General features: G+C 49.8%; 1 long non-coding RNA gene across 1 annotated transcript in view; it reads right to left on the bottom strand.

The window, feature by feature from the left end:
• Window positions 1–1,949: 1,949 nt before the first annotated feature.
• The window catches only part of LOC144674874 (uncharacterized), a 53,861-nt gene continuing 28,469 nt past the window's right edge, over window positions 1,950–27,341 (bottom strand). Inside the window, exon 5 of the long non-coding RNA XR_013574664.1 lies at window positions 1,950–2,754. This is a non-coding gene — a long non-coding RNA (uncharacterized LOC144674874). The remainder of the gene's footprint in view (window positions 2,755–27,341) is intronic.

Consider the following 27,341-nt stretch of genomic DNA (forward strand, 5'->3'; position numbering starts at 1 on the left):
TGCAATACCGCCCTTTGCCCACCTGGTGGCGCCGCTGCTCAGTTTTAAATTTGGATGAGCAGCGCCATCTAATGGCTGAACCCCTTTAATACAGGAACAACAACAAAAAACAACTTGCATTTATATAGCGCCATTAATACTGCAAAAAAGTTCCCCTATGCACATCAGGGTTTTGTAAATGAGTCAAAAGTTTTTCCAGAGCCACCTAAGCAGATACTAGGGACTAAAAGCTTAGACAATGAAGTTTTTAAGGGGCATCTTAAAGGAAGGGAGATAGAGGATTAGGATGGGAATTCCAGAGTTTAGGGCCCCAGGCAGCTGAAGGCACGGCCGCCAATGTTGGAGCGATGGAAATCGGGGGATGCTCAAGGGGCTGAAAGGAGCGCAGAGATTTTGGAGGGTTGTTGTGGCTGGAAGAGGTTACAGAGATAGGGAGGGTTACAGAAGCTGAAGGAAGTTACAGAGATAGAGAGGGTTATAAGGGTTGGAAGAGTTTACAGAGATAGGGAGGTTTGTATGGGCTGGAGGAGGTTAAAGGGATAGGGACGGTTGTAGGGGCTGGAGGAGGTTACAGAGGTAGGGACGGTTGTAGGGGCTGGAGGAGGTTACAAAGATAGGGAGGGTTGCAGGGGCTGGAGGAGGTTATAGAGATAGGAAGGGTTATAAGGGTTGGAAGAGTTTACAGAGATAGGGAGGGTTATAGGGGGTTGGAAGAGGTTAAAGAGATAGGGAGGTTTGTATGGGCTGGAGGAGGTTAAAGGGATAGGGACAGTTGTAGGGGCTGAAGGAGGTTACAAGGATAGGGAGGGTTATACGGGGTTGGAAGAGGTCACAGAGTTTCTCCAGTGCATCTTGTAGATGGTACATACTGCTGCAAATGTGTGTCGGTAGTGGAGAGAGTGAATATTTGTAAAAGGGGTGCCATCAAGCGGGCTGCTTTGTCCTGGACGGTGTCCAGCTTCTTGAGTGTATTGGGAGCTACACTCATCCAGGGCAAGTGGAGAGTTTCCATCAGAGACTCCTGACTTGTGCCTTGTAGATGGTGGACAGACTTTGGGGAGTCAGGAGGTGAGTTACTCACGGCAGGATTCCCAGCCCCTGGCCTGCTCTTGTAGCCACAGTGTTTATATGGCTAGTCCAGTTCAGTTTCTGGGTGGAGAGAAGGCACCAATCTCTCCCCGATTCTAGGCGTGGAGGTCCTGTGGAAGAATTGACCAGATCCACCAAAGGAGAGCAGCTGGTGACACAGGATGTTCATCCAGGGAGAGTCCCGAACCTCGTAATCCCACCCCCCGCACCCACCAAGCCAAAGCCACCAACTGCAGCTGCATTGGGAAACTCTCCAAGATCATGTTCTACACTGATGACAGTAAAGATCATGGAAGGCAGGGAACTTTTGTATAAACTTAATAGTGTCCAAAATACAATTGTAAGTACCAATACATTATTGAACTTATTCAGTGTAATAAATAAATGTCCCTAAAATACCAAATTGGTCAATTCCTTTTCCTGATCTCCTGTCGATTTGGATATTCTGAAATTATCATCTCAGACTCACTGATGACAAGTTGGTGACAAGGACTCATTGTCAGTGGGAAGTGATTCTGATTTCAATCCTGAACTATGATCTCCACAAGGAAGCACTGAACGGTCTCCTTATTTAAGAAATGATGAAAATGCGTTGGAAGCAGTTCAGAGAAGGTTTACCAGACCAATACCTGGAATGGGTGGGTTGGACAGACTCGAAGAGTAAGATCCTGAGGGGTCTTGACAGGGTGGATGTGGAGAGGATGTTTCCTCTTGTGGGAGAATCTAGAACTTGGGGCTCATGGTTTAAAAATAAGAAGTTGCCCATTTAAGACAGGAATGAGAAATTTCTCTCTGAGGGTTGTCTGGAGGATCAGAATCCCCTCCAACTGGGAAACATACGAAATTAAAAATCCAGACCCACAGACCTGTTTTGACTTCATGTTGAAGATATAAAATACAAAATTTTTATTTGGAACAATATACTTTCATAAAATATTTGAAAAAACATTACAAGGCATTTCGAAATGGCCATCACAAAAAATGCAATCATATTCCACTTTTCCACACAGGACATGAGGTGTTTCAATGGAATCAATATTACAGACATTTCAATATGGTCATTACAGAGAGTCAGACAGTGCAAAGCTATTCACTTTATCGACAGACATCATGTTAACACTCTGAGGTGCTTCAATACAATGATGATATATTTAGTGTTCACTGTACACTTTCCGTCTGAGTCGTACAGCCCGAGGGGTCTATACAATTCCCAGCCCCTCGGTGCACTGTAGCTGAAAGGTCTTAGACGGCGACCTTTCCCCATTGCGCCTTTGTGGCGGCTGCCCCCAAGCTCCACTACATCCCTCAGCACGTAGTCCACGGTGCCTCGTTGTGGGGGGGGGAGAGAGAGTGATGGGGGGAGGGCTGGCACCCGCAGGGCAGTGGTGGTGTTGGGGGGGGATCCTCCACAGCGCAGAGGGTTATACGTTCATATGTAACAATCATCCATTCTGGGCTGATTTTCCCCTCCCTGACACAGGCTCAGTGCTGGGGAAACTCAGTCGGTGCTGGACAGTCCCGTTCCCCAGAAGGTTTTGTTCTCCAGCCGCTCCATCCTGATGCTCAGGTGCTGTTGTCACAAGGCCCCGTGTTTCATCTGGACAGGTCACCCCTGTCAAAGGAACATCCTTAGATGCTTCATTTCGATTGTTCGAGTGTCGATTCCTAGGAGAGAAAATCCAGCAGAGTTCAGGTGACATTAAAAGAATCCAACACTTTGGACAAGTGTGTAAAGGAGCCGTTCAGGAGCACAGACCGATTAAATTACACTCAACATCCTGGGTACCAATAGCAGCTGGAAAGTGGGTCACAGGAGCTGCACGGTGATGGAGCACAGAGTGTAGAGGAGAGGAGGCTTATAGGGGAGGCAATGGGCAAGAGCTGGACACTCCACAGGAGCTATGCTGACCGACAGAGGGAGGGCCAGAGGACAGAGTTAGAGAATCCTGCAATAGTCCCTCCTCCCACTGTGAGGGGTGTAGATGGGGACAGGTGGTGAGCACGGAGATGTGGATATTGAGTGAGTGAAGGGAATCCGAGATGACCTTCCCAGTGACTGAATCATCTAATATCCGGGTTAAAGGGCGGTGGTTTGGAAAGTGTAGGAGGAGACTGAACAACAACAACTTGTATTTAAATAGAACCTTAAACAGAACATATCCTACGTGCTTATGCAACAAAATTTGACACTGAGCTACACAAGGGTTCAGGCAGTGGGGTAGGCTTTAAGGAGCAAATGGTGTTGTTGGGAGGTAAGGAAGAGAGACAGACACAGACAGGCAGAGGCTGAGGGAGGGAATTCCAGAGTTCGGGCCCAGGCAGCTAAAGGCTCAGCCACCAATGATGCAGCGATGGAAAATCAGGGATTCTGAAGACACCAGAATTGGAGGAGTGCAGAGATCTGAGGGTTGTGGGGCTGAAGGAGGTTACACATGGGGAGGAGTGAGGCCACAGAATGTTTGATAAAAGGATGAGAATGTTAAAATCTGTCTATCTCAGTCCTAAATAAATTCAAGGATGAACAGCAGCAGATTTACAATCAAACCCTTGTGGCACGGGGACCCCCCAAAGGACAGGGGAGTGGGGGGAAGTGGGGGGAGATACCAAAGTGAGTGAGTGAGTGCGGAACTGTGTGAAGTGCTGTCTTTCAGCTGAGATGTTAAACTGCCTGCTCGGCTGTCTAGCAGCCTCCTGTGCAGTGAAGTGTTCGGGCTCAGCACGCCGAAATTATTCACCGAAAACCGGTTTCTGGTTGTCTGGGCTGTAGCTGGGCCGGAGGGGCACAGCTGCCGTTCTCTGTAGCCGGCAGAGCCCTGAAACTGGTCGGTGACCGCGCCTCAATCCAACCTTGCGGCCCAGTGGGTGCAGGAGGCCCGGTGTTCATCGGCAGGTTTCACCATTTTCCCGGGCTCGGTTGGTGTCGGTGACCCAATATAGTACCACTGGGGGCTCTGCTCTTTCCAACAAGCCTGACCACGATCACACATGTGGTTTTGGAGGAAAAGACTTCAGACCACAGGCGTGAAAAATCCCGTTATAAGGATTATAAGCCTTATAATATAAGCCTCCCCTGGTTTTGGCAGCGTTTGACGCCGCTTGTGCCCCACCAGCACCTTCCGATGCAGCAAAATGTCCAGACACAGGTCGCCAAAATTATTCACCGAAACCGCTTTCTGGTCTCTGGGCTCTAGCTCGGCCAGGCAATGTGCTGTGGGCAGTGCACAGCTACCGTTTTCCATAGCCGGCCAAGCCATAAGACCATAAGATGCAGGAGCAGAAATAGGCCATTCAGCCCATCGAGTCTGCTCTGCCACTCAATGAGATCATGGCTGATCTGATAATCCTCAACTCCACTTTCCTGCCTTTTCCCCATAACCCCCGATTCCCTTTCTGATTAAAAATCTATCTCAGCCTTAAATATACTTAACGACCCAGCCTCTACAGCCCTCTGCAGATTCACTACCCTCAGAGAAGAAATTCCTCCTCATCTCTGTATTAAATGGGCGACCCCTTGCTCTAAGATTATGCCCTCTGGTCCTAGACTCTCCCACAAGGGGAAACAACCTCTCACCATCTACCCTGTCAAGACACCGAAGAATCTTTAATGTTCAAATAAGGTTGTCTCTCATTCTTCTAAATTCCAATGTGTACAGGCCCAACCTACTCAACCTCTCCTCATAACAAAAGCCCCAGAAGCAGCTGTTAAAAGTCAACCAGGTTATTGTGCGACTGGAGTCACATGGAGACCAGACTGGGTAAGGACGGCAGGTTTCCTTCCCTAAAGGGACATTTGTGAACCAGTTGGGGTTTTACAACAATCCAACAGCTTCACTGTCACTTTTATTGCAACTAACTTTATATTTCCAGATTTTAAATTTAAATTCATTATTCATTGAAGTTCCCCATAGAGGGTCTGAATTCACATTGTCTGGGTGATTAGTCCAGGCCTCTGGATCACTTGTCTAGTAACATAATCACTGCACTACCAAACCCATAACTCAGAGATTAAATACAGAACACCTGAAACAGAAACCTCTCACCTCTTACAGAGAGATGGATGTGATCAGTGTGCTCCCAGTGTAACCCTGCACCTGTTCTCTTGTAAATCTGACACTGATCCTGGTTCTGGTCTGACTTCCTGAGGTCAGAGATTAGAACTGACCAGTTGCCTTGTTCCAGTTGATCGGTGAACAACTGACAGTGTAAAACAAAGGGAGATCCTCTAAAGGAGGTGCAGGATCAGAGGGACCTCGGTGCATATGTACATTGGTCATTGAAGATGACTGGGCATATCCAGAGTGCAGTTAATAAAGCATATAGTATCTTAGGGTTTATTAATAGGGGCATTGAGCACAAGAGTAAGGAGGTCATGTTAAACAAATAAGACACTAGTTAGGCCTCATCTGGAGTACTGCATCCAGTTCTGGGTGCCATACTTGAGGAAGGATGGGAAGGCATTGGAGAGAGTACAGAGGAGATTCACAGGGATAATTCCTGGATGAAGAACTGGAGCTATGAGGATAGATTGGAGAGGTTGGGACTGATTTCCTTGGAGAAAAGAAGGCTGAGGGGAGACTTGATAGAGGAATTCGAGATCCTGAGGGGTAAGGACAGGGTAAATAGTGAGAAACTGTTCCCACCCAGGAGAACATCAAGAACTAGAGGGCACAGATACAAAATAATTGGCAAAAGGAGTAAATGTGATGTGCGGAAAGATTTTTTCACCCAGAGGGTGGTTGGAGTCTGGAACAAACTCCCTGAGAGGGTGGTGGAGGCAGGTTCGATCCAGGTATTCTAAAGGGAATCAGGTTGCTCCCTGAAAAGAGAGAATGTGCAAGGTTACGGGGATAAGGCAGTGGACTGAGACTAGGCAGATTGCTCTGTCAGATAGCCAGTGCAGACACAATGGGCCAAATGTCCTCTTTCTGCACTGTAAAGATACTGTGATATCTGTACAGGTACATTATGCTGTACTCCCCCCCTCACACATTCTGTGAATCAGCTGCTGCTGTCAATATTAACTTTCAAAAGGAAATTGGATGAATTATCAAAGGGAAGGATAATTACAGGGAGAAAAAAAAATTTGAAGAACTGATTTGGCCTTGCGAGTGATGAAGTCATTTCAGAAGCAGCTTGCTGCTGCAGGGAGAGATCATTTGTCTCTGGGTGAATGAATTTCAAAAGGGACAAAGTGTCTCTTCCTCAAACCCGTTTCTCGATCTTGTGATTAAAGTGATACAACCCCACCCTCTGCTGGCGGATGGACGCTACTACACAAGCGGAGGGGCAATCATCAGGGATTCAGTCAGAGAGCAGGTCAATCAAAAATGACAGGGAAAAGTGTGGTTCAGTATTTTCAGAGGAAAGCTGTAACGTACAGGTCGGGTGAAGTAGAAATTAAGTTCTATTTTTGATTGGAAAATCAGGGGAGAGCGCCAGCGCAGTACCCCCACGTCTGGAGTCACATCTCGGCCAGACTGGGTAAGGATGGCAGGGTTTCCATCCCTAAAGAGACATCAATGAACCAATTGGGGTTTTACAACAATCCAACAACTTCATGGTCACTTTTATTGCAACTAACTTCAAATTTCCAGATTTTTATTTAATAAACTCAATTTAAATTCTTTAAGTGCTATGTTGGGATTTGAACTCTCATTCTCCGGAGCCTTAGTCTGGTAAGAGAACCACAGCACTACCAAATCTTCCCCATGTGGTACATTTGGTCACTTCACCCCACCCCTCCCCTCCTCCTCCAATACCGACCCTCCGACAGTGCAGCGCTCCCTCAGTACTGACCCTCCAACAGTGCAGCGCTCCCTCAGTACTGAGCCTCAGACAGTGCAGCGCCCCCTCAGTACTGAGCCTCAGACAGTGCAGCGCTCCCTCAGTACTGACCCTCCAACAGTGCAGCGCTCCCTCAGTACTGAGCCTCAGACAGTGCAGCGCCCCCTCAGTACTGACCCTCCGACAGTGCAGCGCTCCCTCAGTACTGACCCTCCAACAGTGCAGCGCCCCCTCAGTACTGAGCCTCAGACAGTGCAGCGCTCCCTCAGTACTGAGCCTCAGACAGTGCAGCGCTCCCTCAGTACTGAGGCTCAGACAGTGCAGCGCTCCCTCAGTACTGAGGCTCAGACAGTGCAGCGCTCCCTCAGTACTGAGCCTCAGACAGTGCAGCACTCCCTCAGTACTGAGCCTCAGACAGTGCAGCACTCCCACAGTAGGGATGTGGTGTTTTCTGGGAACACTAGGATTTACGCACTGAGTATTTATGGAGTGGGAATTGAGACAGTTAAATGGTTTTAACTGTTTTCTGTGTGGATCCAGGATCACACGGATTTACAGGACCAGTCGTGAACAGCAGCAGATTGTTGGAGAGGGAACCGCACAGACTCCAGTGTCTGAATGAGTGACTCCTGTTCCTGGGAACAAACTGAACACTGCAATGGGGAGGAAGGGACTGGAAGGGGCTCATTCTCACAGACTCATTCTATGGTGAAATATCACACAGCATTTCAAACCTTCCAATGTTACTACCTGTCTATCCAGCATGATCAAATGTAAGAGCTGAAAACACATGCAGCAGTTTAGAAACAGATTTACCTGGTACAGGTGTGCTTGGTACAGGTGTGTTCAGTACAGGTGTGTTCGGTACAGGTGTACTCGGTACAGGTGTGTTCGGTACAGGTGTACTCGGAACAGGTGTGTTCGGTACAGGTGTGTTCGGTACAGGTGTACTCGGTACAGGTGTACTCGGTACAGGTGTGTTCGGTACAGGTGTGTTCGGTACAGGTGTGTTCGGTACAGGTGTGTTCAGTACAGGTGTGTTCAGTACAGGTGTGTTCGGTACAGGTGTGTTCGGTACAGGTGTACTCGGTACAGGTGTACGCGGTACAGGTGTGTTCGGTACAGGTGTACGAACTCGCTCTAAAGAAAACATCATGTGTTTAGTATTGCGTGTGAAACAAACGGCAGAAATGTTCAAAGACTCTAACAGGCTTTAGGGAAACACATCCTGGGAGGAACGAGACTCAGGTCAATATGATCGGAAAGGGTCGGGAGCATGGTCGGCAGAGTGAAAAATCCAACAGGATTGCATTAACTGTGGGGGGTAGAATGGAAGTTTTCCAGAGTTACCCTGAGCAGGATCATTCCCAGCAGCCTTCATCCCCCTGTGGAGGGAATCCCCCCAGGATCCTGGGTCTACTGGGATACACTTTCACAGTAAGTGCACTGGGTCTTGTAAAGGCTGCCTGAGAGGTGTGATGGGCCCCACCTCCTGCACCCCAAAATCTGGAGACAGATGGAGCTTTTTGCTGGAGAGTGAGTGCAGCTTGATAGCTCCATTAACTCCTTCCATCACCCAGTTTGACAGCTCTGTCCTTCAGGGCTCCATCAGCTTGGTCAGTGATGGTATTACTGACCCACCCTTGGTGATGGACAGTGTTGTCTCCACTCAGTACATTCAGTGTCCGAGCCACTCTCACTGCTTCCTCCAAGTGGTGTTCAACATGGAGGAGTACTGATTCATCAGCTGAGGGAGGGCAGTAGGTGATAATCAGCAGAAGGTTTCCAGGTCCATGTTTGACCTGAAGCTGTGAGACTTCATGGGGTTCAGAGTCAATGTTGAGGATTCCCGGGACTACTCCCTCCGGACTGTATACCACAACTCTGGTGGGTCTGTCCTGCCAGTGGGACAGAATAAACCCAGGGACGGTGATAGAGGAGACTGGGATTCAGGGTTAATTCTGTGAGTATGACTCTGCCAGACAGCTCTCCCAACTTGGACACCAGTCCCCAGATGTTAGTGAGGGGACTTTGCAATGTCGACTGGCCTGGATTTGTTTGTATTGTTTCCTGTTTCGATGCCTGGGATGAAGCCAGTGATGATTTAGTTTTATTCTATTATTTCTTTCCAATGGTTTGATATCAATTCATTTTGATCTGCCCTCTGACCTCCTCGGCCAGCTTAACCAACCAGGTTACTGTGGGACTGGAGTCACGGAGACCAGACTGGGTAAGGACAGCAGGTTTCCTTCCCTAAAGGGACATTCGTCAACCAGTTGGGGTTTTACAACAATCCAACAGCTTCAGGGTCACTTTTATTGCAACTAACTTTATATTTCCAGATTTTTATTTAATAAACTGAATTTAAATTCTGGAAGTGCCATGCTGGGATTTGAACTCTCATCCTCTGGATTGTTAGTCCAGGCCTCTGTATTACTAGTCTAGTAACATAACCACTGAATTACCGAACCCATACAGAGATTAAATACAGAATGTCTGAAACAGAAACCTCTCACCTGTTACAGAAAGATGGATGATATCAGCTTGCTCCCTTACAAAAGCTGCAGCTATTCTCTTGTAGATGTGACATATATACTGGTTCTGGTCTGTCTCCTTGAGGTCAGAGATCAGAACTGACCAGTTGCCTTGTCCCAGTTGATCTTTGAACAGGTTTGTTCTGTTTCTGAATCGTGGATCTTGTTCTGTCAAATCGTCGTTCCCAGCGATGAACTTGTGTAAAATTTCACTCTTGGCTGTATCCCAGACTGCCAGTAAATCTGAGACTGGGACATTCCCTTTGTAGGTACAGGGCAGCACAACCTGCTCCCCAAGGAACCCAGAAACTGGGACAGACGAGTCACCTGGAAGAGATTGAAAGTATTTATCCACAGATATAACCTCCCTGCTGGTACATTACATCCCAAGCTTCACATGGTTACACTGCGATGCTCGATTTACAAGAAACACTGATCAGTAACTCACTGCTTTCATTTCTGTGAGAAGGTTAAAGCTCAGGCATTAAGGGCCTTCAACTAAACTCAGCTTGTGCTGGAGATTTGTAAGCACAGAGCAGCTGGACAGCACTTTGAATCACATGTTTTTCATTCGTACACATGCTGGGAGAACACATCAGGATATTGGTCACCTCCCCTTGGGAGAAAAATCACAGACTGGGGTTGCACAATGTGAGGTGGAACTCAGGAACAGAAAACTGACCCTGAAATGTAAGTTTGGAATCCCAAGTCCTGATGACTCTACTCCCCATGTTCTTGGACATTCCCAGTTCTATTTGATCCCAGGAATGTCGCAGACTCCTGATCCCAGTGCTGAGGACCCCATCCCAGTCCCAGGGGATCCCAGCCACCCATCCGAGTTTCACCGAGTGTTGCTCAGTGAACAAATCCCATTGTTCACATCACAGGGGTTAATCTGAAGACATTAACTGCCTTCCTTTCAGCTCTCATGATCATTATTTAATGAATAAACTATAGTTTTAGAGAAAGAAATCTGAATGAACATTCCAAATCATTTCAAAATGGTCATTACGCAAAGAGCAATGAAATTCAAATTTGACATAATGTTGCACTTGAGATACCTCAATCCCACCGTGATACAACACTGTCACCCCCTCCAGTCCCTGCAAACCTCCCGATCTCTGTAACCTCCTCCAGTCCCTACAACCCGCCCGATCTCTGTAACCTCCTCGAAACCCATACAACCCTCCCTATCTCTGTAACCTCCTCCGGCTCTAGAACCTACCCTATCTCTGTAACCTCCTCCAGCCCCTACAACCCTCCCTATCTCTGTAACCTCCTCGTCCCGACAAACCCTCGCTATCTCTGTAACAACCTCCGACCCCTATGACCCTCCCAACTCTGTAACCTCCACAAGTGCCTACAACACTCCCTATCTCTGTAACAGCCTCCGACCCCTACAACCCTCCCTATCTCTGTAAGCTCCTCCAGCCCCTACAACCGTCACTATCTCTGTAAACTCCTCCAGTCCCTACAACGCTCCCAATCTCGGTAACCTGCTCCAGTCCGTACAACCCTCCCTATCTCCGTAAACTCCGCCGCCCCTACAACCCTCCCTATCTCTGTAACCTCCTCCAGCCCCTACAGCCTTCCCTATCACTGTAACCTCCGCCGCCCCGACAACCTTCCCCATCTCTGTAACCTCCGCTGCCCCTACAACCCTCCCTATCTCTGTTACCTCCTCCAGTCCCTACAACCTTCCCTATCTCTGTAACCTCCTCCAGCCCCTACAACATTCCCTATCTCGGTAACCTCCGCCGCCCCTACAACCCTCCCTATCTCTGTAACCTCCTCCAGACCCTACAACCCTCCCTATCTATGTAACCCCCTAGAGCCCCTACAACCCTACCTATCTCTGAAAACTCCTCCAGTCCATACAGCTATCACTATCTCTGTACCCTCCTCCAATCCCTACAACCTTCCCTATCTCTGTAACCTCCTCCAGTCCCTTCAACCCTCGCTATCTCTGTAACAACCTCCGACCCCTACGAACCAAAGAACTCTGTAGCCTCCTCCAGTCCCTACAACCCACCCTATCTCTGTAACAACCTCCGACCACTACAACCCTCCCTATCTCTGTAAACACCTCCAGTGCCTACAACGCCCCCTATCTCTGTAAACTCCTCCAGCCCCTACAACCCTCACTATCTCTGTAACCTCCTCCAGTCCCTACAACCATCCCTATCTCAATAACAACCTCTGACCCCTACAACCCTCGCCATCTCTATAACCTCCTCCAGTCTCTACAACCCTCCCTATCTCTGCAACCTCTCCAGCCACTTCAACGCTCCCTAACTCTGTTGCTTCCTCCAGCCCCTACAACCCTCCCTATCTCTGTAACCAACTCCAGCCCCTACAACCCTCACTATTTCTGTAACCTCCTCCAGCCCCTACAACCTTCCCTATTTCTGTAATCTCCTCCAGCCTCTACAACTGTCCCTATCTCTGTAACCTCCTCCAGTCCCTACAACCCTTCCTATATCAATAACAACCTCCGACCCCTAGAACCCTCCCCATCTCTATAACCTCATCCAGTCCATAAAACCCTCCCCATCTCTGTAACATCCTCCAGCCCCTACAAACCTCCCTATCTCTGTAACCTCCTCCAGCCCCTACAACCCTCCCTATATCTGTACCAACCTCCGACCCGTACAACACTCCTAACTCTGTAACCTCCTGCAGAACCTTCAACCCTCCCTATCTATGAAACCTCCTCCAGTCTCTACAACCCTCCCTATCTCTGAAACCTCCTCCAGCCCCTGCAACCCTCCCTATCTCAATAACCTCCTTCAGTCCATACAACCCTCCCAATCTCTGTAAACTATTCCAGTCCCTGCAACCCTCCCTATCGCTGTACCAACCTCCGACCCCTACAACCCTCCCAATTCTGTAACCTCCTTTAGTCCCTACAACCCTCCCAATCTCTATAACAACCTCCGACACCTACAACCCTCCCCATATCTGTAAACTCCTCCAGACCCTACAACACTCCCTATCTCTGTAACCTCCTCAAGCCCCTAAAACCCTTCCTATCTCTGTAACCTCCTCCAGTCCCTACAACCCTCGCTATCTCTGTAACCTCCTCCAGCCCCTACAACTTTCCCTATCTCCATAATCTCCTCCAGTCCCTACAACCCTCTCTATCTCTGTAACCTCCTCCAGACCCTACAACCTTCCCTATCTCTGTCACCTCCTCCAGGCCATACAACCCTCCCTATCTCTGTAACCTCCTCCAGAACCTTCAACCCTCCCTATCTCTGTAACCTCCTCCAGACGCTACAACCATCCTATTCTGTGTAACCTCCTGCAGCCCCTACAACACCCGCTATCTCTATAACCTCCTTCATTCCCGACATCCCTCCATATCTCTGTAACCTCCTCCACTACCTACAACCCTCCCTATCTCTGTAATCTCCTCCAGCCATTAAAACCTTCGCTATTTCTGTACCTTCCACCGGTCCCTACAACACTCACTATTTCTGTAAACTCCTCCTGTCCCAACAACCCTCCCTATCTCTGTAACATCCTCAATTCCCTACAAACCTCCCTATCTATGTAACCTCATCCTGTCCCTACAAGCCTTACTATCTCTGCAACCTCCTCCAGTCCCGATAACCTGCTCCATCGCTATAAACTTCTCCAATCCCTACAACTCTCCCTATCTCTGTAACCACCACCAGTCCATACCACAACTATCTATGTACCCTCCTCCAGTCGCTACAACCCTCCCTATCTCTGTAACATCCTCCAGCCCCTATAACACTCCCTATCTCTGTAACCTCCACCAGTCCCTACAACCCTCCCTATCTCTGTACCCTCCTCTTGTCCCGAAAACCCTCACTATCTCTGTAACCTCCTCCAGTCCCTACAGCCCTCGCTATCTCTATAACCTGATCCAGTCCCTACAAGTCTCCCTATCTCAGTAAACTCCTCCAGTCCCTACAACCCTCACGTTCTCTGTAACCTCCACCAGTCCCTACAACCCTCCCTATCTCTGTAACAACCGCCGACCCCAATGACCATCCCAACTCTGTAATCTCCTCCAGTCCTTACAACCCTCCCTATATCTGTAAAAACCTCTGACTCCTACAACCCTCCCTATCTCTGTAACCTCCTCCAGACCCTACAACCCACCCTATCTCTGTAACCTCCTCCAGCCCCTACAACCCTCCCTATCTCTGCAACCTCCTCCAGCCCGTACAACACTCCCTATCTCTGTAACCTCCTCCAGCCCCTACAACCCTCCCTATCTCTGCAACCTCCTCCAGTCCCCAGAACTATTCCTATCTCTGTAACCTGCTCCAGCCACTACAACACTTCGTATCTCTGTAACCTCCTCCAGTCCCTACAACACTCCCTATCTCTGTAACCTCCTCCAGACACTACAACCCTCCCAATCTCTGTAACCTCCTCCAAACACTACAACCCTCCCAATCTCTGTAACTTCCTCCAGTGCCTACAACCCTCCCTATCTCTGTAACCTCCTCCACTCCCTACAACCGCCCCTATCTCTGTTACAACTTCCGACCCCAACAAGCCTCCCAACTCTGTAACATCCTCCAGTCCCTACAACCCTCCCTATCTCTGTAACAAACTCTGACCACTATAACCCACCCTATCTCTGTAACCTCCTCCAGTCCCTACAAACCTCCGTTTCTCTGTAACCTCCTCCAGCCCCTACAACCATCCCTATATTTGTAGTCTCCTCCAGCCCCTACAACCCTCCCTATCTCTGTAACCTCCTCGAGCCCATACAACCCTCCCTAACTTTGTAACCTCCATCGCCCCTACAACCCTCCCTATCTCTGTAACCTCCTCCAGCCCCTAAAACCCACCCTATCTCTATAACCTCCTCCAGCCCCTACAACCCTGCCTATCTCTGTAACCTCCGTCGCTCCTACAGCCCTCCCTATCTCTGTAAACTCCTCCAGCCCCTACAACCCTCCCTATCTCTGAAACTTCCTCCAGCCTCTACAACCCTCCATATCTCTGTAACCTCCTCCAGCCCGTACAACCCTCCCTATCTCTATAAGCTCCTCCAGCCACTACGACCCTCACTATCTCTGTAACAACCTCCGAGCCCTAAAACCCTCCCAACTCTGTAACCTCTTCCAGCCCCTACAACCCTCCCTATCTCTGTAACCTCCTCCAGCCCCTACAAGCCTCCCTATCTCTGTAACCTCCTCCAGCCCCTACAACTCTCCCTATCTCTGTAACGTCCTCCAGCCCCTTCAACCCTCCCTATCTCTGTAACTTCCTCCAGCCACTACAACCCTCCCTATCTCTGTAACCTCCTCCAGCCCCTACAACCCTCCCTACCTCTGTAACATCCTCCAGTCCCTAAAACCCTCCCTATCTCTGTAACCTCCTCCAGCCCCTACAACCCTCCCTGTCTCTTTAACCTCCTCCAGTCCCTACAACACTCCCTATCTCTGTAACCTCCTCCAGCCCCTACAACCCTCCCTATCTCTATAACCTCCTCCAGTCGCTACCACCCTCCCTATCTCTGTAAGCCCCTCCTGCCCCTACAACCCTCGCTATCTCTGTAACCTCCTCCAGTCCCTACAACCTTCCCTATCTCTGTAACAACCTCCAACCATTACATCCCTCCCAACTCTGTAACATGCTCCAGTCCCTACAACCCTCTCTGTCTCTAATAACCTCCAACCCCTACAACCCTCCCTATCTCTGTAACCTCCTCCAGACCCTACAACCCTCCATATCTCTGTAAACACCTCTAGCCCCTACAACTCACACTATCTCTGTAACCTCCTCCAGTCCCAACAACCCTCCCTATCTCTGTAACCTCCTCCAGCCCCTACAACCCTCCGTATCTCTGTAACTTCCTCCAACCACAACAATCCTCATTATCTCTGTAACCTCCTCCGCCCCTACAACGCTTCCTATCTCTGTTACCTTCTCCAGCCCCTACAACCCTCCCTATCTCTGTAACCTCCACCGCTCTTACAACCCTCCCTATCTCTGTAACCTCCTGCAGCCCCTACAACCCTCCCTATCTCTGTAACCTCGTCCAGCCCCTATAACACTCCCTATCTCTGTAACCTCCTCCGCACCTACAACCCTCCCTATCTCTGTAACCTCCTCCAACCCCTACAACCCTCCATATCTCCGTAACCTCCTCCGCCCCTACAATACTCCCTATCTCTGTAAACTCCTCCAGTCCCTACAACCCTCCCTATCTCCGAAAACTCTGCCACCCCTACAACCCTCCCTATCTCTGTAACCTTCTCCAGCCCCTACAACCCTCCCTATCACTGTAACCTCCGCCGCCCCTACAACCCTCCCTAGCACTGTAACCTTCTCCAGCGTCTACAACACTCCCTATCACTGTAACCTCCTCCAGTCCCTACAATCCTCACTATCTCTGTAACCTCCACCAGCCCCTGCAACCCTCCCTATCTCTGTAACCTCCTCCAGTCCATACAACTCTCCCTATCTCTGTAACAACCTCCGACCCCTACAAACCTCCCAACTCTGTAACCTCCTCCAGCCCCTGCAACCTTCGCTATCTCTATAATCTCCCTCATTCCCAACAACCCTCCCTATCTCTGTAACATCCTCCATCCCATACAACACTCCCTATCTCTGTAACCTCCTCCAGTCCCTACAACTCTCCCTATCTCAGTAAACTCCTCCAGTCCCTACAACCCTCACTATCTCTGTAACCTCCACCAGTCCCTACAACCCTCCCTATCTCTGTAACAACCTCCGAACCCTACGACCATCCCAACTCTGTAACCTCCTCCAGTCCTTACAACTCTCCCTATATCTGTAACAACCTCCGACTCCTACAGCCCTCCCTATCTCTGTAAACACCTCCAGACCCTACAACTCTCACTATCTCTGTAACCTCCTCCATCCCCTACAACACTCCCTATCTCTGTAACCTCCTCCACTCCCTACAACCCTCCCTATCTCTGTAACAACTACCGACCATTACATCCCTCCCAACTCTGTAACATCCTCCAGGCCCTACAACCCTCTCTATCTCTAACAACCTCCGACCCCTACAACCCTCCCTATCTCTGTAACCTCCTCCAGACCCTACAACCATCCCTATCTCTGTAAACACCTCCAGCCCCTACAACCCTCCCTATCTCTGTAACCTCCTCCAGTCCCTACAACCCTCTCTATCTCTGTAACCTCTTCCAGCCCCTACAACCCTCCCTAACTCTGTTACCTCCTCCAACCCCTACAACCCTCCCTATCTCTGTAACCTCCTCCAACCCTACAACACTCCCTATCTCTGTAACCTTCTCAAGCCCCTAAAACCCTCCCTATCTCTGTAACCTCCGCCACCCCTACAACCCTCCCTATCTCTGTAACCTCCTCCAGCACCTACAACCCTACCTATCTCTGTAACCTCCTCCAGCCCCTACAACCCTCCCTATCTCTGTAACCTCCTCCAGTCCCTACAACACTCCCTATATCTGTAACCTCCTCCAGCCCCTACAACACTCCGTATCTCTGTAACCTCCTCCAGCCCCTACAACCCTCCCTATCTCTGTAACCTCCTCCAGTCCCTACAACCCTCCCTATCTCTGTAACCTCCTCCAGCCCCTACAACCCTCCCTATCTCTGTTACCTCCTCCAACCCCTACAACCCTCCCTATCTCTGTAACCTCCTCCAGCCCCTATAACACTCTCTATCTCTGTAAACTTCTCCAGCCCCTAAAACCCTCCCTATCTCTGTAAACTCCACCATCCCTACAACCCTCCCTATCTCCGTAACCTCCTCAAGCCCCTACAACCCAACCTATCTCTGTAACCTCCTCCAGCCCCTATAACCCTCCCTATCTCTGTAACCTCCTCCGCCCCTACAACACTCCCTATATCTGTAACCTCCTCCAGCCCCTACAACACTCCGTATCTCTGTAACCTCCTCCAGCCCCTACAACCCTCCCTATCTCTCTAACCTCCTCCAGCCCCTACAACCCTACCTATCTCTGTAACCTCCTCCAGCCCCTATAACCCTCCCTATCTCTGTAACCTCCTCCGCCCCAACAACCCTCCCTATCTCTGTAACCTCCTCCAGCCCCTACAACCCTCCCTATTTCTGTAACCTCCGCCGCCCCTACAACCCTCCCTATTTCTGTAACCTCCTCCAGCCTCTACAACACTCCGAGATCTCTGCCCTTCTCCAATTCCGGCCTCTTGACCATCCCCCGATTCCCATCGCTCCACCATTGGCGGCCGTGCCTTCAGCTACCTGGGACCCTGAGCTCTGGAATTCCCTCCCTAAACCTCTCCGCCCCTTTCTCTCTTTCTCTCATCTTTTATGAAAATGTATGTCTTTGACTGGTGATGCTCAGTACTAATATCTCCTTTTCCAGCTCGATGTCAAAATCTGTCTCTTTTAGGCTCCTGTGAAACGCTTTGTGGTTGTTTTACTATGTTAGAAATGCTATACAAATGCAGTCATTGTTTCCTAATATAACTGGACTCTGATTGTAATAGATTCTGGCTAAATATTCATTCACCTGGGACTGTGAACCATGTATGGAAACCAATTCTTTAACTAACTCTTAGAATTCTCTCGGGTCGAATATTTAATCACATCTCAATGTGATTACCAGAGTTTGAATTTTGCCAACATCAGTTATTGGCCAGAACAATGGGAGGAGAAACTGTCAGGAGGTTTTTTTCCCCCCCCTTCCCCCGCCCTCCACCCCCACCAAGTGCCAGTCTGCAATTTGTTCCCATGTTTCGCTTTCAGAGAGGCACTGACCCCTTGTTCTGCTATTAACACCTACTGATGTCTGACCTTCATGCCATTATTAACACCTGCTTTCGTCTTTAACACAATCATTAGCACTCCATTTCTCTTGTGTCCAACACATCTTTGTCAAATCTCACCTGAGTTTTCACCTATCTCTGTCCTTCTAATTTGTTCCACCCAGCCCCCACTCTCCTAAACAGTATTAAAAAAACCCAAAACAAAAACACAATTACCTGGAAAAACTAGGCAGTTCTGGCAGCATCGGTGCAGAAGAAATCAGTCAACGTTTCGAGTCTTCATGACCCTTCGGCAGAACCCAACAAAAACCCAACACATTTCTAAAACAAAAACAAATACCTGGAAAAACTTTCTCCAGGTATTCCTGTTTTTGTTTTGGATTTCCAGCATCCTCAGTTCTTTCCTTTGACCATCACATTTCTACATCTCTTCAGCTCTGGAGAAGAGCCATACGGACTTAAAATGTTAACTCTGTCTTTTCTCTGCGCAGGGCACTGACAAACCTCCTGAGTTTTTCTAGCACGTTCTGTTTCTGCCAGGAGACACGTTGGATGTGCCCCCAAATCTGGTGCGAATACTGGGGGTTGGCCAGAATATCGGGAGCGCCCCCCCACCAGTAACATTTAATGATTTGAGGTTGTCTCGGTCGGTCTGTTCCCTTTCTAGTGTTCACTTCTTAAACAGTTAAATCCTCAAGACAGCGGTGATGTCAACTCTGGAGGGTGGATGAGAAGCAACTCAGTTCAACGTACATCCTGGGTACCGTGTAATATAACTCACACGGAAAAGGTAGACAATATACCAGGGAACAGCTCCCTTAAGCTCAGAAGTCACAGGACAGTCGGGAGTCCAACATCTACAGACACCTTGTCGGATCAGCTCCAGCCTACAATAAACCAGGCTGTCTGAATCGATAACTGTAATCGTCACTATACGATTGATGCCTGAGTAATAACCTTGCATTTGGACTATACACTCGAGCCTGAATCACGGGGAGTTATTTAACTGCGTGCGCAGGTTTCCCCCAACACCTTCAGAGTGCAAATAAGACCACACAGAGGGAGTTGCCCCCGCAGGTTAGCAAGGCAAGGCAAAAATCAAACCAAAAACTAGGGATTATTTCTGGAGGGATAGAATTGAAAAGTAGGGAAGTGACATTAAGCCTGCATCAAAACTTGGTTGCACTGCACTGAGATTACCACGAGCAGTTCTGGTCACCATATTACAGAAAGGACATCGAGATACTGGAGAGGGAAGATTTACAATGGTGATCCCAGAAATGTGAGGGTAAACTCACATGAGTTTATATGAGGACAGGATGGACGGGCTGGGTCTTTGTTCTCTAGAAAGGAGAAGGCTGAGGGGGGTGACCTCATCGAGGTATTTAAAATTCAGAAAGGTTTCGATGGAGTGGATACAGAGGGAGTGTTTCCTCTGGTGGGAGGGGAGACCAGAACTAGGGGTCATCCATATAAGATCGTCACTAATAAATCCAATGGGGAATTCCGGAGAAACGTCTTTACCCAGAGAGTGGGGGGGAATGTGGAATTCGCTCCCACAGGGAGTGGTGGAAGTGAATAGTGTCGATGTGTTTAAGGGGGAAGCTGGATAAACACATGAGGGAGAAAGGAATAGAAGGATATGGCGATGGGGTGAGATGGCGAGGGGGGGCGTGATGAGGCTCGTGTGGAGCAGAAACACCAGCACGGATCAGATGGGCTGAATGGCCTGATTCTGTGCCGCATATATGAAATCCTGTGTCATCAAATCCTGTCTATGTCACTGTACAAAGTGCCTTCTCTTATCCAGGAGTAACGGAGCGAGTTTTAATTCTGTTCCCCTTGGGATCAAACCCCAGGTTTTCCACAAAATGAAACCAATGACCAGGCTGACATCAATAAATTCCTTTAAATGTACAATACAGGCTCTGCCCATGGTGTCAAGATAAGGCAATGGCAGAGAGTTTGGGGATGAGGTGGAATTGAAGAGGGAGGGAGACTCCTCACTAACACTGTGCCTTTGTGTAAGATACCCTTGGTTGTGTATACATGCACATGTAGGATTAAGATTGACCTAAACTCATGGTAAACAAAGGACTTGCATTTCTCTAGCGCCTTTCGCCAACCTCAGGACATCCCGAAGCATTTCACAGCCAATGAAGGATTTCTTTTGCAGTGAGCTCACTGTTATAAGAAACACAGAAGCACACAGCAAGATCCCACAAAAAATAATGTGATTATGGCCCCAGAGCATCTGCTTTTTTACTGATGTTGTTGGACGGGTAACGGAGCTAGTTTTAATTCTGTTCCCCTTGGGATCAAACCCCAGGTTTTCCAGAAAATGAAACAGGTTATCTCTATAACCTCCTCCAGTCCCAACAAGTGTCCCTATCTCTGTAACCTCCTCCAGTCCCTACAAGCCTCCCGATCTCTGTACCAACCTTCGACCCCTACAACTCTCCCAACTCTGTAACCTCCTCCAGTCCCTACAACCCTCCCTATCACTATAACAACCTCCGAACCCTACAACCCTCCCCATCTCTGTAAACTCCTCCAGACCCTACAACACTCCCTATCTCTGTAACCTCCTCAAGCCCCAAGAACCCTCCCTATTTCTGGAACCTCCTCCAGTAACTACAACGCCACCTATCTCTGTAACCTCATCCAGCCCAAGCAACCCTCCCTATCTCTGTAACCTCCTCCAGCCCGTATAAACCTCCCTATCTCTGTAAACTCCTCCAGTCCCTACAACCCTCCCTATCTAGGTAAACTCCGCCACCCCTACAACCCTCCCTATCTCTGTAACCTCCTCCAGCCCCTACAACACTCCCGATTTCGGTAACATCCTCCAGTCCCTACAACCTTCCCTATCTCTGTAACCTCCTCCAGTCCCTACAACCCTCCCTATCTATTTAACATCCTCCAGCCCCTACAAACCTCCCTATCTATGTAACATCCTCCAGCCCCTACAACCCTCCCTATCTCTGTAACATCCGCCGCCTCTACAACCCTACCTATCTCTGTAAACTCCTCCAGTCCCTACAGCCATCACTATCTCTGAACCCTCCTCCAATCCCTACAACCTTCCCTATCTCTGTAACCTCCTCCAGTCCCTTCAACCCTCACTATATCTGTAACAACCTCCGACCCCTACGACCCAACCAACTCTGTAACCTCCTCCAGTCCCTACAACCCTCCCTATCTCTGAAACAACCTCCGACCCCTACAACCTTCCTATCTCTGTAAACACCTCCAGTCCCTACAACCCTTCCTATCTCTGTAACAACCTACGACCCCTACAAACCTCTCAACTCTGTAACCTCCTCCAGGCCCTACAACCCTCCCTATCTCTGTAACCAACTCCAGCCCCTACAACCCTCCCTTTTTCTGTAACCTACTCCAGCACCTACAACTCTCCCTATTTCTGTAACCTCCTCCAGCCTCTACAACCCTCCCTATCTCTGTAACATCCTCCAGCCCCTACAACCCTCCCTATCTCTGTAACCTCCTCCAGTCCCTACAACCCACCCAACCTCTGTAACCTCCTCCAGTCCCTACAACCCACCCTATCTCTGTAACCTCCACCAGCCCCTACAACACTCCCTATCTCTGTAACCTCCTCCAGCCGCTACAAGCCTCCCTATCTCTGTAACCTAATCCTGCCCCTACAAGCCTCCATATATCTGGAATCTCCTCCAGTCCCTAAAACCATCCCTATCTCGGTAACCTCCTCCAGTCCCTACAACCCTCCCTATCTCTGTAACAACCTCCGACCCCTACAACCGTCCCTATCTCTGTAACCTCCTCCAGGCCCTACAACCCTCCCTTTCTCTGTAACCTCCTCCAATCCCAACAACCCGCCCTATCTCTGTAACCTCCTCCAGCCCCTACAACCCTCCCTATCTCCGTAACCTCTGACCCCTACAACCCTCCCAACTCTGAAACCTACTCCACTCTCTACAACTCTCCCTATCTCTGAAAGCTCCTCCAGCCCCTGCAACCCTCCCCATCTCTGTTGCCTCCTCCAGCCCCTACAACCTTTCCTATCTATGTAACCAACTCCAGTCCCGACAACCCTCCCTATCTCAATAACCTCCTCCAGTCCATACAACCCTCCTAATCACTGTAAACTATTCCAGTCCCTAGAACCCTCCCTATCGCTATACCAACCTCCGACCCCTAAAACCCTCCCAACTCTGTAACCTCGTCCAGTCCCTACAACACTCCCTATCACTATAACAACCTCTGACGTCTACAACCCTCCCCATCTCTGTAAACTCCTCCAGAACCTACAACACTCCCTATATCTGTAACCTCCTCAGGCCCCTAGAACCCTCCCTATCTCTGTAACCTCCTCCAGTAACTACAATGCTACCTATCTCCGTAACCTCATCCAGCCCAAGCAACCCTCCCTATCTCTGTAACCTCCTCCAGCACCTACAACCATCCCTATCTCTGTAACCTCCTCCAGTCCCTACAACCCTCCATATCTCTGTAACAACCTCCGACACCTACAACCCTCCCAACTCTGCAACCTCCTCCAGTCTCTACAACACTCTCTATCTCTGTAACCTACTCCAGCCCCTGCAACCCTCCCTATCTCTGTTGCCTCCTCCAGCACCTACAACCCTCCCAATCTCTGTAACCTCCTCCATTCCCTACAACCCTCCCTATCTCTGTAAACTCCGCCGCCCCTACAACCCTCCCTATCTCTGTAACCTCGTCCAGCCCGTATAAACCTCCCTATCTCTGTAAACTCCTCCAGTCCCTACAACCCTCCCTATCTCCGTAAACTCCACCACCCAAACAACCCTCCCTATCTCTGTAACCACCTCCAGTCCCTACAACCCTCCCTATGTATGTAACATCCTCCAGCCCCTACAACCCTCCCTATCTCTGTAACCTCCTCCAGAACCTACAACACTCCCTATCTCTGTAACATCCTCCAGGCCCTACAACCCTCCCTTTCTCTGTAACCTCCTCCAATCCCAACAACCCGCCCTATCTCTGTAACCTCCTCCAGCCCCTACAACCCTCCCTATCTCCGTAACCTCTGACCCCTACAACCCTCCCAACTCTGAAACCTACTCCACTCTCTACAACTCTCCCTATCTCTGAAAGCTCCTCCAGCCCCTGCAACACTCCCCATCTCTGTTGCCTCCTCCAGCCCCTACAACCCTTCCTATCTATGTAACCAACTCCAGACCCTACAACCCTCCCTATCTCAATAACCTCCTCCAGTCCATACAACCCTCCTAATCACTGTAAACGATTCCAGTCCCTAGAACCCTCCCTATCGCTGTACCAACCTCAGACCCCTAAAACCCTCCCAACTCTGTAACCTCCTCCAGTCACTACAACCCTCCCTATCACTATAACAACCTCCGACGTCTACAACCCTCCCCATCTCTGTAAACTCCTCCAGACCCTACAACACTCCCTATCTCTGTAACCTCCTCAGGCCCCTAGAACCCTCCCTATCTCTGTAACCTCCTCCAGTAACTACAACCATCCCTATCTCTGTAACCTCCTCCAGTCCCTACAACCCTCCATATCTCTGTAACAACCTCCGACACCTACAACCCTCCCAACTCTGTAACCTCCTCCAGCCCCTGCAACCCTCCCTATCTCTGTTGCCTCCTCCAGCACCTACAACCCTCCCAATCTCTGTAACATCCTCCAGACCCTACAACCCTCCCTATCTTTGTAACATCCTCCAGCCCCTACAACCCTCCCTATCTCTGTAACCTCCGCCGCCCCTACAACCCTACCTATCTCTGTAAACTCCTCCAGTCCCTACAGGCATCACTATCTCTGTACCCTCCTCCAATCCCTACAACCTTCCCTATCTCTGTAACCGCCTCCAGTCCCTTCTACCCTCACTATCTCTGTAACAACCTTCGACCCCTACGACCCAACCAACTCTGTAAGCTCCACCAGCCCCTACAACCCTCCCTATCTCTGTAACAACCTCCGACCCCTACAACCTTCCCATCTCTGTAAACACCTCCAGTCCCTACAAACCTCCCTATCTCTGTAACAACCTACGACCCCTACAAACCTCCCAACTCTGTAACCTCCTCCAGGCCCTACAACACTCCTTATCTCTGTAACCAACTCCAGCCCCAACAACCCTCCCTATTTCTGTAACCTACTCCAGCACCTACAACCCTCCCTATCTCTGTAACCTCCTCCAGTCCCTACAACCCTCCCTATCTCTGTAACTTCCACCAGCCCCTACAACACTCCCTATCTCTGTAACCTCCACCAACCGCTACATCCCTCCCTATCTCTGTAACCTAATCCAGCCCCTACAAGCCTCCATATATCTGGAATCTCCTCCAGTCCCTAAAACCATCCCTATCTCGGTAACCTCCTCCAGTCCCTACAACCCTCCCTATCTCTGTAACAACCTCCGGCCCCTACAACCGTCCCTATCTCTGTAACCTCCTCCAGAACCTACAACACTCCCTATCTCTGTAACCTCCTCCAGGCCCTACAACCCTCCCTTTCTCTGTAACCTCCTCCAATCCCAACAACCCGCCCTATCTCTGTAACCTCCTCCAGCTCCTACAACCCTCCCTATCTCCGTAACCTCTGACCCCTACAACCCTCCCAACTCTGAAACCTCCTCCAGTCTCTACAACTCTCCCTAGCTCTGAAAGCTCCTCCAGCCCCTGCAACCCTCCCCATCTCTGTTGCCTCCTCCAGCCCCTACAACCCTTCCTATCTATGTACCAACTCCAATCCCTACAACCCTCCCTATCTCAATAACCTCCTCCAGACCATACAACCCTCCTAATCACTGTAATCTATTCCAGTCCCTAGAACCCTCCCTATCGCTATACCAACCTCCGACCCCTAAAACCCTCCCAACTCTGTAACCTCCTCCAGTCCCTACAACCCTCCCCATCTCTGTAAACTCCTCCAGTCCCAACAACACTCCCTATCTCTGTAATCTTCTCAGGCCCCTAGAACCCTCCCTATTTCTGTAACCTCCTCCAGTAACTACAACGCTACCTATCTCTGCAACCTCATCCAGCCCAAGCAACCCTCCCTATCTCTGTAACCTCCTCCAGCACCTACAACCATCCCTATCTCTGTAACCTCCTCCAGTCCCTACAACCCTCCATATCTCTGTAACAACCTCCGACCCCTACAACCCTCCCAACTCTGTAACCTCCTCCAGTCTCTACAACACTCTCTATCTCTGTAACCTCCTCCAGCCCCTGCAACCCTCCCTATCTCTGTTGCCTCCTCCAGCACCTACAACCCTCCCAATCTCTGTAACCTCCTCCAGCCCCTACAACCCTCCCTATCTCCGTAACCTCTGACCCCTACAACCCTCCCAACTCTGAAACCTACTCCACTCTCTACAACTCTCCTATCTCTGAAAGCTCCTCCAGCCCCTGCAACCCTCCCCATCTATGTTGCCTCCTCCAGCCCCTACAACCCTCCCTATCTATGTAACCAACTCCAGTCCCTACAACCCTCCCTATCTCAATAAACTCCTCCAGTCCATACAACCCTCCTAATCACTGTACACTATTCCAGTGCCTCGAACCCTCCCTATCGCTGTACCAACCTCCGACCCCTAAAACCCTCCCAACTCTGTAACCTCCTTTAGTCCCTAAAAACCGCCCTATCTCTATAACAACCTCCAACGCTACAACCCTCCCCATCTCTGTAAACTCCTCCAGACCCTACAACACTCCCTATCTCTGTAACCTCCTTTAGTTCCTACAACCCTCCCTATCTCTATAACAACCTCCGACACCTTCAACCCTCCCCATCTCTGTAAACCCCTCCAGACCTAACAACACTCCCTATCTCTGTATCCTCCTCAAGCCCCAAAAACCCTCCCTATCTCTGTAACAACCTCCGACCCCTACAACCCTCCCAACTCTGTAACCTCCTCCAGTATCTACAACACTCCCTAACTCTTTAACCTTCTCCAGCACCTGCAACACTCCCTATCTCTGTTGCCTCCTCCAGCCCCTACAACCCTCCCTAACTCTGTAACATTCTCCAGCCCCTACAACCCTCCCTATCTCTGTAACCTCCGCTGCCCATACAACCCTCCCTATCTCTCTAACCTTCTCCAGCCCGTACAACCCTCCCTATCTCTGTAACCTCTTCCAGTCCCTGCAAACCTCCCTATTTCTGTAAACTCCGCTGCACCTACAACCATCCCTATCTCTGTAACCTCCTCCAGGCCGTACAAACCTCCTTATCTCTGTAACCTCCGCCAGTCCCTACAACCTTCCCTATCTCCGTAAACTCCGCAGCCCCTACAGCACTCCCTATCTCTGTTACCTCCTCCAACCCCTACAACTTTCCCTATCTCTGTAACCTCCTCCGCCCCTACAACACTCCCTATCTCTGTAACCTTCTCCAGCCCCTACAACCCTCCTTATCTCTGTAACCTCCGCCGCCCCTACAAACCTCCCTATCTCTGTAACCTCCTCCAGCCCCTAGAAACCTACCTATCTCTGTAACCTCCTCCATTCCCTACAACCCTCCCTATCTTTATAACCTCCTCCAGTCCCTACAACGCTCCATATCTCTGTAACCCCCTCCTGCCCCTACAACCCTCGCTATCTCTGTAACAACCTCCGACCATTACATCCCTACCAACTCTGTAACATCCTCCAGTCCCTACAACCCTCTCTATCTCTAACAAGCTCCGACCCCTACAACCCTCCCTATCTCTGTAAACACCTCCAGCCCCAACAACCCTCCATACCTCTGTAACCTCCTCCAGTCCCTACAACCCTCCCTATCTCTGTAACCTTCTCCAGCCCCAACAACCCGCCCTATCTCTGTTACCTCCTCCAACCCCTACAATCCTCCTGATCTCTGTAACCTCCTCCAGCCCCTGCAACCCTCCCTATCTCTGTTACCTCCTCCAACCCTCCCTATCTCTGTAACCTCCTCCACCCCTACAACACTCCCTATCTCTGTAACCTGTCCAGCACCTAAAACCCTCCCTATCTCTGTAACCTCCGCGACCCCTACAACCCTCCCTATCTCTGTAATCTCCTCAAGCCCCTACAACGCTCCCTATCTCTGTAACCTCCTCCAGCGCCTACAACCCTCCCTATCTCTGTAACCTCCTCCGCCCCTACAACACTCCTTATATCTGTAACCTCCTCCAGCCCCTACAACGCTCCGTAT

This window comes from Cetorhinus maximus, unplaced genomic scaffold (assembly GCF_964194155.1).
Source record: "Cetorhinus maximus unplaced genomic scaffold, sCetMax3.hap1.1 HAP1_SCAFFOLD_839, whole genome shotgun sequence".
Taxonomy (NCBI): Eukaryota; Metazoa; Chordata; class Chondrichthyes; order Lamniformes; family Cetorhinidae; genus Cetorhinus; species Cetorhinus maximus.